Below are 10,513 nucleotides of genomic sequence, written 5' to 3'. Positions count from 1 at the left end.
AGAGAGCCAGCGGGTTTTCCCAAGTTGGACTAATTTTAAGTTCAGTCTCAGTGTTTCTTCTATCTTTTCCAAGATATTCAGTCTTTTTGGACTCTTGCTGAAAAAAGAATATAAAAGACATTAAATGTATAGCTTTTGTAATGTCTTTTGAAGATTCTGCAGTGCTAGTGCTAGTTGGAGTAGATGGCCTCTGCAGTGTGTATAGGAGAGATTAGGGTTACACTTTTCTCTGAAAAAGCTTGTACTCCACCATGTCTTCCAGAGAAGTTTGCAGCTCTATCAGATGCACAAGTAGCCATTTGTTTGGGGTCCAATTGACAAGCATTTAACTCTTCTAAGATGTGGGTTGTCACAGATGCAGCCGATGTGTCTTCTATAACTTGAACATCTGGAAATGCATCTACTGGCCTACCCCTGACATCAAGATAACATACACAATGACTTAATACTTGATGTCCATCTGCATTGGTGCATTCATCAGGCATGTATGCAAATTTTTTGAATGTGGTGAGAGAGTTCTTCACTTTTTCAACTGCTGAGTCTTTCACTGTTGCACCGCATGCTTCTAGCCAGTCAGTTGAGTTTCTTGCAGAAAGATAGTGAGCATTTGCTGGTCTTGTTCAGAACCAGTGTTCAACTTGAGGATGAACAAGTGACAATGCACTTAACATTGGCCTCCAGTTTGTAGTGTGTGCTATCTCTTGCTTAAATAGAAAGTAGGATGCCACAGCCATGTTTGTTCGCATGAACTGTGTTGTCTCTCCAGCATTCTTAACAGCCTCATTAAGTACTTCTAAAATTGGCATTGAAAGTGGGCTTATAAGGCTTTCTGCATGTTGATGCACTCCAGAGGCTTGGTGTTTTGCAGCCTTTTCACGTAGTTTGTGAGCATTGGCTTTGCTGATCGGTTTGACAAACCAAGCTCCTCCACTTTTACCAGTTACAGCATTGGGAAGCTTTTTTGCAAGAGGTGCACCAGTAGCCATCTTTTGTAACTTCAATAAATGAGAACTCTGTGACTGACAAACATCGGGAACTGCCTTTAGGTTTTGGAGACACTGTTTCTTCAGTAGGTAGCTGTATTTGTGCTTCGGGGTGGTCGGATGTAGATATACCACTTGAACCTTCAGATGACATGTTGATATATTCTTGGTTCTTGATGTGTTCTTCACCTTGGTTAGTTTTTGAGGCCTTTGAGTGGAAAAATTGTGGGTTTTTTTTTTTGGTCTTTTCATTTTCACTTTGACCTGCAACATATAAAAGAAATATGAATAAAGTAAATGTTTTGTTAGGATAATGCAAATTTAACATAAGGATAATGCAAATTACACCAAAACACATAACAGGTCTAGATTTCTAAAAAATATAAATTTAAAAAAAAATGTATTTAATTTAAATTGACTTTTGAAAAGTAAGCCATCATAAGATAAGAGGGAAGTGCTCTCATGGATCAGTAACTGGTTAAAAGATGGGAAACAAAGGGTAGGAATAAATTATCAGTTTTCAGAATGGAGAGAGATAAATAGTGGTATCCCTCAGGGGTTGGTACTGGGACCATTACTGTTCAACATATTCATAAATGATCTGGAAAAATGGGTAAACAGTGAGGTGGCAAAATTTGCAGATGATACAAAACTATTCAAGATAGTTAAGTCCCAGGCAGACTGTGAAGAGCTACAAAGGGATCTCACAAAACTGGGGGACTGGGTAACAAAATGGCAGATGAAATTCAGTGTTGATAAATGCAAAGTAATGCACATTGGAAAACAATCTCAACTATACATACAAAATGATGGAGTCTGAATTAGCTGTTAACACTCAAGAAAGAGATCTTGGAGTCATTGTGTATAGTTCTCTGAAAACATCCATTCAATGTGCAGCAGCAGTCAAAAAAGCAAACAGAATGTTGGGAATCATTAAGAAAGGGATAGTTAATAAGACAGAAAATATCATATTGCCTCTATATGCATAAGCTTTCGTGGGTATTCACAGGACTCTGTGGGTGCCACAGGACTCTTTGTTGCTTTTTACAGATCCAGACTAACATGGCTACCCCTCTGATACTTGAATACTGTGTGCAGATCTGGTCACCCCATCCCAAAAAATATATATTGGAATTGGAAAAGGTACAGAGATGGGCAACTAAAATGATTAGGGGTATGAAACAGGAGGAGAGATTAAAATGACTGGGAATTTTCAGCTTAGAAAAGAGACGACCAAGGAGGGGGATATGATAGAGGTCTATAAAATCTTGACTGGTGTGAAGAAAGTGAATAAGAAAATGTTATTTAATCCTTCACATAATACAAGAACTAGCAGTCACCCAATGAAATTAATAGACCGCAGGTTTTTAAAAAAAAAAAAGGAAGTACTTCTTCACACAACATAAAGTCAACCTGTGGAACTCTTTGACAGAGGATGCTGTGAAGACCAAAACTATAACAGGATTAAAAAAATAACTAGGTAAATTCCTGGAGAATAGGTCCCTCAGTGGCTATTAGCCAGGATGGGGAGGGATGCAACACCATGCTCCGAGTGTCCCTAGCCTGTTTGCCAGAAGCTGGGAATGGGCAACATGGGATGGATCACTTGATGATTACCTGTTCTGTTCATTCCCTCTGAAGCACCTGGCCGTGACCACTGTCGGAAGACAGGATACTGGGCTATATGGACCATTGGTCTGACCCAGTATGACCATTCTTATGTAAAAAATAATTATAATAATAAAAATGTTTAGTACAGAAACTCCCCAACATAATGACCTCTCGAGATAGCAACCATGTGAGATAACAACCTTGGCAAAATAATGCATTTTAAAAATCTTGGCCTACTAGGAAACTGTGAAGAAGTAGGAAGCACAGACTGTCTGTGCGGGGGAGGGGAGAGCCAGAGGTTTAGGTGAGATGCAGGAATTCAAAGGGTGAGTTGAGCCTGGCCTGGGGGAGGGGAGGACTCTCTGCCAGAGACAAAGGGAGGGAAGGGGAGGGAGGAGGAGAGAGGGGGAGAGGAGAGAAGAGAAGAAGAAGGTGGAGAGAGAAGAGAGGAGAGGCAGGGAGCTCTGATCCCGGGGGCTGGGAGGCCCCAAGATGGAGATGGAACTGGATCTGGAAATCTGTGTGCCTGCAACCTGTGTGTGTGTGTGTGTGTCTGCTCTCTAAAAACCTTTTTGCTGCTTTACTGGATGGCTGAGAGTGAGGTGAATCGTAGGGGGGCGGGGGGGCCTGTCCCCTCCCCCACCCCACAACTGGTGGTGGGCAGCGGGGATCGGGGCACCCGTGGGGGGGCGCCTGCAGCAAGTGACTGGGGAGCAGGAAAAGGAAGGGGCACCCCTGGGAGAGTGGCCAGAGAGAGAGGAGGACTGCAGTAAGGAGTCCCCCCCGGGGGGGAGGCAGCGAGCGAGGCAGGCGGGAGGCTGCAGAGCAGCCAGCCTGGCAGAGAGGTGACTGGCAAGAAGACTGGCACGAGTGACCCCCTGGCCCCCGGGGGGAGGCGCGCACCCGGCCTGCGCAGCGGCCAGCAGGAAGAGATGTATTCCCAGAAGCAAGCTGTGGCTGGTGGCAGTGCTGCGGGCAGGGGGGGCTGCCGAGTGGGCCCAGGCCTGAGCCTGATTGGAGCTGAGACGGCTGAGGGAAGAGAATGCAGGAAGAAACCGGTCCGAGGAAGCAGGGAAGCAGCCCCAGAGGAGCCCAGCAGGCAGGGCGCAGCCGGCCGCTGGGAGTGGCAGCCCCCGGGAGGAGCCCCTCTCGGGGAGGCCCCCCCCCAGGGGAGGGGGAGGGGAGCTAGGAGGCCCACCGTGCCCCTCGGACGCCCGGGCGGCCCCTCCCGGATCGCAGGGCAATGGAAGAGAGGAGGCTGAGAGAGAGAGAGAAAAGAGAGAGAGGAGGAGGAGCGGAGAGAGGAGGAGGGGAGGGAAAGCAGAGGGAGAAGTGAATTGAGAGAAGAAGAGAGAGGGAGAAGAAGGCAGCGAGAGAGAAGGAAGCACAACAGAGGAAGAGAAGGAGCGGGGAGGGAGCCAGAGAGCAACACTGATGGCGGCCCGGCCCTGCAGGGAGGAGGGAGGAGGCTTCCCAGAGGGGCCCCTGCCTGGCCAGAGCCCTGCGAGGCGAGGGGGATCCAGCGCACCTTCCTGGGGGAGACACCTTCCCACTGGGCGCCACCGCCTTGCGCCAGCCGCAGGCTGACCAGACAGGATCCGCGGAGACTCCTGTCCACCCACCTGGAGCCCACCGGCCAGCCAGAGGGAGGAGGGGAGAGGTGGGGGAGAGGCCCGAGGAGGCCCTGCCTGGACCGAAGCTGTTGCGCGAGATGTACCGAAGAGGGATCGGCCGTCAGAGTCCCGGGCAGGGACGGACCAGCAAAAGTCTCAACCGGCGAGGGCACACCTGCCGCGCAGGGACGTGGGCCTGGAGCAGGAGAGGACCTGGGACCTGCGGACCTGAGCACCAGCTGCTGGACCCAGCAGACCTGAGTCAGCAGTGGATGGACAGGCGAGGATGGAGAACAGGGAGCATGCAGGCGGCGATGGCAGAACGCATGGGCATGGAGTCGGGGGGGGAGAGAGCGGGGAGGAGAGAGGAGGAGTCCTCTCACAGAGGAGAGTCACCCAGAGGGGGGAGAGACCTCCCAAGGAGAGCAGGAGGAGGGCCAGATCCCCAGGAAGAGCCCAGGTCCAGCCATCAACGGACCAGCCCCTGCCAGGTCAGGCCAGGTCAATGGTGAACCGGCGCAGCGCGCCGGGCCACCACCGGGGCGGGTGCCCGAGAAACCAACCACACTAACACCCCCCCCCTGCCCCCAGGGGATGAGGGGGATGGTCAGGAGGTGGCGGGAGGGGCCGGGGGTAGGAGGGAGGGAGGGCGGGGGGGGAGGCGGGGCCTTCGGTCCTGGAGGTCCGAGGGGGCCCGGGGTTTGGCCCCCCGGGGGGGGGATACCCTCCGGTCCAGTGGGGGTTCTTGGGGGGGAGGGAGGGAGGGACTCTACACTGTGAGTGGGCGTGAAGGGGGTCACTGAGCGGGAGCCCGAGGGGTGAGTGGTGGCAGGGCCCGGCCAGGTGCCCCTGGCCCCTGGAGGGAGCCCCTGGGATCGCCCCGGAGACTGCCTTGCGGGGGGCCAGGAGGGGCCTCTGTCGGGGGACAAGGACCCCTGGTGGGGGGAGGTGGGGGGCGGGGAGGGAGGGGACCCACCCTCAGATGGGGAGGGGGAGGACACCGAGGGGGCGGAGAGGACCTACCGGTAGCGATACCGGAAGTCAGGGTCCACCCCGGCTGTAGTGACCCCCCGGTGACCCGGGGCCCCGACCCGCCCGCCCCGACCCCAGGACCGGGGGCCAGGGACAGGGGACCCCCAGCCCCGGGACGGGACCCAGCCTGCCCCAGGAGAGACAGGCTGGGGGCCCCTGAGGCAGGGCGGCAGGTACCAGGGGAGAAGAAGACCCTGGCCGGCCCCCCGGGCCCCAGGGAAGATGGAGTCAGGGTGGCCTCGGCGGCAGGAGGTGGGAGTGGGGCTCCTGGGCAGCTGCTGAAGCAGCCAGGTGGGGGAGCCTCAGGGGGCTCAGGGGATGGGGGGCCCATGGTGGGGAGCCAGGGAGGCCTGCTGCCAGCTGGCCAGGAGGAGCCCCAGCTGCCCCCTCAGGGCACCAGGGCCAGGCCAGGGCACCAGCCTCAGGCCCTGCCCCAGGCAGAGAGCCTGCCTGGGCCCTGCCAGCCTGTCTAGGCAGGAGGGGTCTCTGGCCAGGCCCGCCCCCCAGGAGGGCCGGGCCAGGGGGGGAGGGCCCAGGGGGGGGGGGCCCGGGGGGGGGGGGGCTCTGGGGCGAGGGCCCGGAGCCCAGGAGGGGGGGGGGGCCCGGGAGAGGGCCCAGGCCCGCTCCCCCCAGAAAGCCCCGAGAGGGCCCTGGAGGGAGCAAGTGGGGTGAGGGTGCGGGGGGGTCACTGGGTGGTGGTCAGCGGGGAGGTGGGGAGGGAGGGGGGTCCGAAGGCCTGGGTCCTGGAAGGGGGAGACCAGGAAGGAGGGGGAGGAGAGGGGGGAGAGGAGGAGGGAGGGAGGAGGAGAGGGAGGGGTGAGAGGGAGGGAGAGAGAGGGAGAGAGGGAGGAAGGGGAGGCAGAGGAGAGGGGGAGAGGCCTGAGGGAGAGGAGGAGAGGGAGGGAGAGAGGAGAGGGGAGGAAGAGAGAGGAAGAGGGGAGAGGAGAGGAGGAGAGGAGAGAGAGGAGAGGGAGGAGGGAGAGAGAGAGAGAGACTGAGATGGAGAGATCTGGGGTGGTGGGGCCCTGGGCCCCGATGGACCTAAAAGGGCTGGTGGGCCTGTGTCTGCAGCTGCGTGTGGGGCTGGCTGTGTGGGTGTCCTAAATAAAACCTTCAATAGAAACATATTTATATAAGTTTCCATTCCCAGTTACAAATCTAGCATTCTGGAGCAAAGTCACTAAATATAGTCCAACAAACAAATGTTTCTTTAACATGCCCCTCACTTTTCCCTCCACTGTACCCCACTCACCGGTGTTGTCCTTGGTCAGTGGAGACTCAAGAGTTCAGAGGTGCTTTCACGTGAGTACACCTCCCAGGTTGGGGGCAAAAAGGCACCTTGCTCGTTTCTCCAGCTGGTCACTGTTCACTCTGGCCACTGTTGTTTGTTGTGCCACCGTTCACTCCACCACTCTGTTGCCAATGGCCCTGCGCAGTCGTCTTCTGCTGCCACTGCCACTGTGACCTCTGCGAGTTGGTCTCGAGGTTCCACCCAGCTCTCAGTGATTTCAGCTGAGCTCTCAGTGGGGGTGGAGTGCAGTCTGGGCCATCTCTTCCACAGAAACACTGTCCCCACAGCAGGACTAAGCACTTAGACCTGATTATCAGTGATTTCAGCTGCAGTGGTCACTTAACAGAACAAAAGACTATCTATGGAGCCTAATCAGCTCTGTCTTTAAACAGTGGAGAGGGACAGGTCCCCACCTTCTCTCTTGGTGCCCTCAATCAGCACAGGCTAAGTACAGTTCTACTGCCTTTTACTCATACAATAAGAACAACAACATTTCATCCCCCGCTCCCCCGCGCATTCAAGTGATGTGTAACCCAACCCCAGCCAAAATCTATCACTTGGACAACACAGCTCTGTTTGCTGGATACCTAGGTAGATTAGGTGTGAATGTAAATACAATCTGGTCCTGAAGCTTTTCCCCACAGCCCCAGCTCATCACTAGCTGTCAGGGAGAGCTCATTTAGCCTTTGCTTACAAATAATTTGAAATTATTAGGTTGGCCAACATCACTGAAATAAATGCACTGGCATTGTCATAAAAAACAACAGCTGTATAAGGAAGCTAGTCTATGTTCATACTTTTCAAACCTATTATGCTTTTTCAGATACACGTATTTTATCATACACTGTATATGCTTTTAAAGTGTGTATTAATGTTTCAATTTCAATTCAAATTTCCAAATAGTCACTAAATTGGCATGTAACTAAAACATGGCAGGGCGGGGGGGTGTTGGGGAAATTCAGGGTGGAGGTAGGGAAATCACTGCATGTAACTGCTCGGAACAGTCCTGGAAACCATAAGATAAGAAGGAAGCTTTTCCACATAGAGAGAGTGAAATGTAAATTAATCAATAATGAATGAGAATAGATCACATTTCTGCAGGGTCTTTCATTGAAAAGGGCTTTCCAAACTGATATGTACCAGAATCACTCCTCTACTGATACCCAGCCACCTCTGGGGTGGAGGACAGCAGCTACCTGGGACCCAACAATAATCACATGGGAAGAGAAATTGTGATTAGGGACACTGAGCAATTAATAAAAGTGCTCCAAGATTTTTTGTAGCCCCTTAATTCCAGACTTCTTTGTAACCATGTACAGAACATGCCCGTTTGTGAACTCTTAGGAATTAAGGGGTTCATGCTCATACAGAGGGGATAGCATGTTGAAGTCTCACTAAAAGACATTCTCACCCCCAACCATCACCATAAACTTGCATAAATCAAGTAATGTCTGCAGTGTTGTTGTAGCTGTGTCGGTCCCAGGCTACTAGAGAGAGAAGGTGGGTGAAGTAATATCTTTTATTGGACCAACTTCTGTTGGTGAGAGAGAGAGAGAGAAGATTTTAAGTTACACAGAGCATTTTTTCAGGTTTGCAAAGGTGCAGCTGTGACACTATCTTTGCCAAACCCAAAGAAGAGCTCTGTGTAGCTGTAAAGTTTTTCTCTCTCTGACTAACAGAAGTTGGTCCAATAAAAGATATTACCTCACCCACCTTGTCTGTAAATCAGGTAATTCACCCCAAAGCATTGCTAAATGGAACAGGGGTTCCTGTCCTGCTTCCACTGAAATCAGTGGGAAAATGTGATGTCAACAGAAGCAAAATTGCTATTCTGATTACTAAATGGTGTCAAAGGTGGATAGAACAGGTATCACAAATTATTTTGGTTTTCTACAGCTACAGTTTGTGAAAGAGGCTGAGCCTCATGTAGTATCAATAGCTAGAGTCACTCGTAAAAATAAATGGCAACAAGGCACTCATTGCACAAAATCCATTTTCATCCTGGTTAACAAGACTTCCCTTTGACAATAAAAAGTCCTGGACTAGGAGGCTTGTGCAAGACTAAAACAATGTCACTGTTGTTGAACTGCTAAAGCTACAAACAAGCAGGCAGGACTGAGCTCAGGTCTTTCAACAGGATGACAGGAAGGGTCTACAAATTACTGGGCTTGTCATTTCTAATAAAGTTTTTGCTCGTAGACTCTTGTGAGTTGCTACAGAAAGGGAAAATGCAATTTCATGTTGACACAACACAATTCCATCAACTGAACAATTGCCCATATGCAGCACTTACTCTGTACAGAAAATCCCCAGAGGGGAAGCCACATATAATTTCTCAGCATATTCACTGTTTGTCATCTTGAATATGATAATTGTCTAGGAACAAAATGGGAAATGTTTTGCTGAACAGCCAGAGATGCTGACACTACTAAATGGTGCAGAACAGGGTGACTAGACCTGGGCACCAGAAGTTTGAGGGAGGCATCAAGCCTAGGTCTTGTATGATAGAGCAGGACCATGACCATTAGTTCCCTGCTTTGGAATCTGAATACTTGTTTTAATATGTGTAAAACAGATGTTATTTGAAATGGCAAATGAAATTTAATGTGGATAAATGTAAAGTAATGCACATTGGAAAAAATAACCCCAACTATACATACAACATGATGGGGGCTAATTTAGCTACAACGAGTGAGGAAAAAGATCTTGGAGTCATCGTGGATAGTTCTCTGAAGATGTCCACACAGTGTGCAGAGGCGGTCAAAAAAGCAAACAGGATGTTAGGAATCATTAAAAAGGGGATAGAGAATAAGACTGAGAATATATTATTGCCCTTATATAAATCCATGGTACGCCCACATCTCAAATACTGTGTACAGATGTGGTCTCCTCACCTCAAAAAAGATATTCTAGCACTAGAAAAGGTTCAGAAAAGAGCAACTAAAATGATTAGGGGTTTAGAGAGGGTCCCATATGAGGAAAGATTAAAGAGGCTAGGACTCTTCAGTTTGGAAAAGAGAAGACTAAGGGGGGGACATGATAGAGGTATATAAAATCATTAGTGATGTTGAGAAAGTGGATAAGGAAAAGTTATTTACTTATTCCCATAATACAAGAACTAGGGGTCACCAAATGAAATTAATAGGCAGCAGGTTTAAAACAAATAAAAGGAAGTTCTTCTTCATGCAGCGCACAGTCAACTTGTGGAACTCCTTACCTGAGGAGGTTGTGAAGGCTAGGACTATAACAATGTTTAAAAGGGGACTGGATAAATTCATGGTGGCTAAGTCCATAAATGGCTATTAGCCAGGATGGGTAAGAATGGTGTCCCTAGCCTCTGTTCATCAGAGGATGGAGATGGATGGCAGGAGAGAGATCACTTGATCATTGCCTGTTAGGTTCACTCCCTCAGGGGCACCTGGCATTGGCCACTGTCGGTAGATAGATACTGGGCTAGATGGACCTTTGGTCTGACCCGGTACGGCCTTTCTTATGTTCTTATGTTCTTATGTTATGTTCTTATTTAAAGATTTGGAATCACCATGAAATGACTACATTGCAGCATTAAATTATCATTGCCTGAGAGGTGAGGAATCAAGCTACAGGGAAGATAACTGACACTCATGCTTGGGATTCAACTTTAATGAATTCTAAATATGTGGCATGTGCTTTAAATCTGGATTGTTCTGTTATTTTGAAAACATTTTGCACCTGTCCTTAGCGTTAGGTGTTTTAAAAGAAACATCTGCAAAGCATTTATCAAGATGGCCATGCATTGTGGTGTATAGTCCTTGGATTGGTTTTCTGCACAGAAGTGAATTTCACCTCCCGTTTAGATTACAGAGCATGTGTGTGAGGTGCTCTCTGCAAGATTCACAGCTTAAAAAGCAGCAATCTGCATTAGTTCTGGTTTCCAATATGTCTAAGGTGTAGATCATGTACTTAGAACATAAGAGCGGCCAAACAAGGTCAGACCAAAGGTC

Source organism: Mauremys reevesii, linkage group 25, assembly GCF_016161935.1.
Source record: "Mauremys reevesii isolate NIE-2019 linkage group 25, ASM1616193v1, whole genome shotgun sequence".
NCBI classification, from domain to species: Eukaryota; Metazoa; Chordata; order Testudines; family Geoemydidae; genus Mauremys; species Mauremys reevesii.
Note: the sequence above shows the minus strand (reverse complement) of the source record.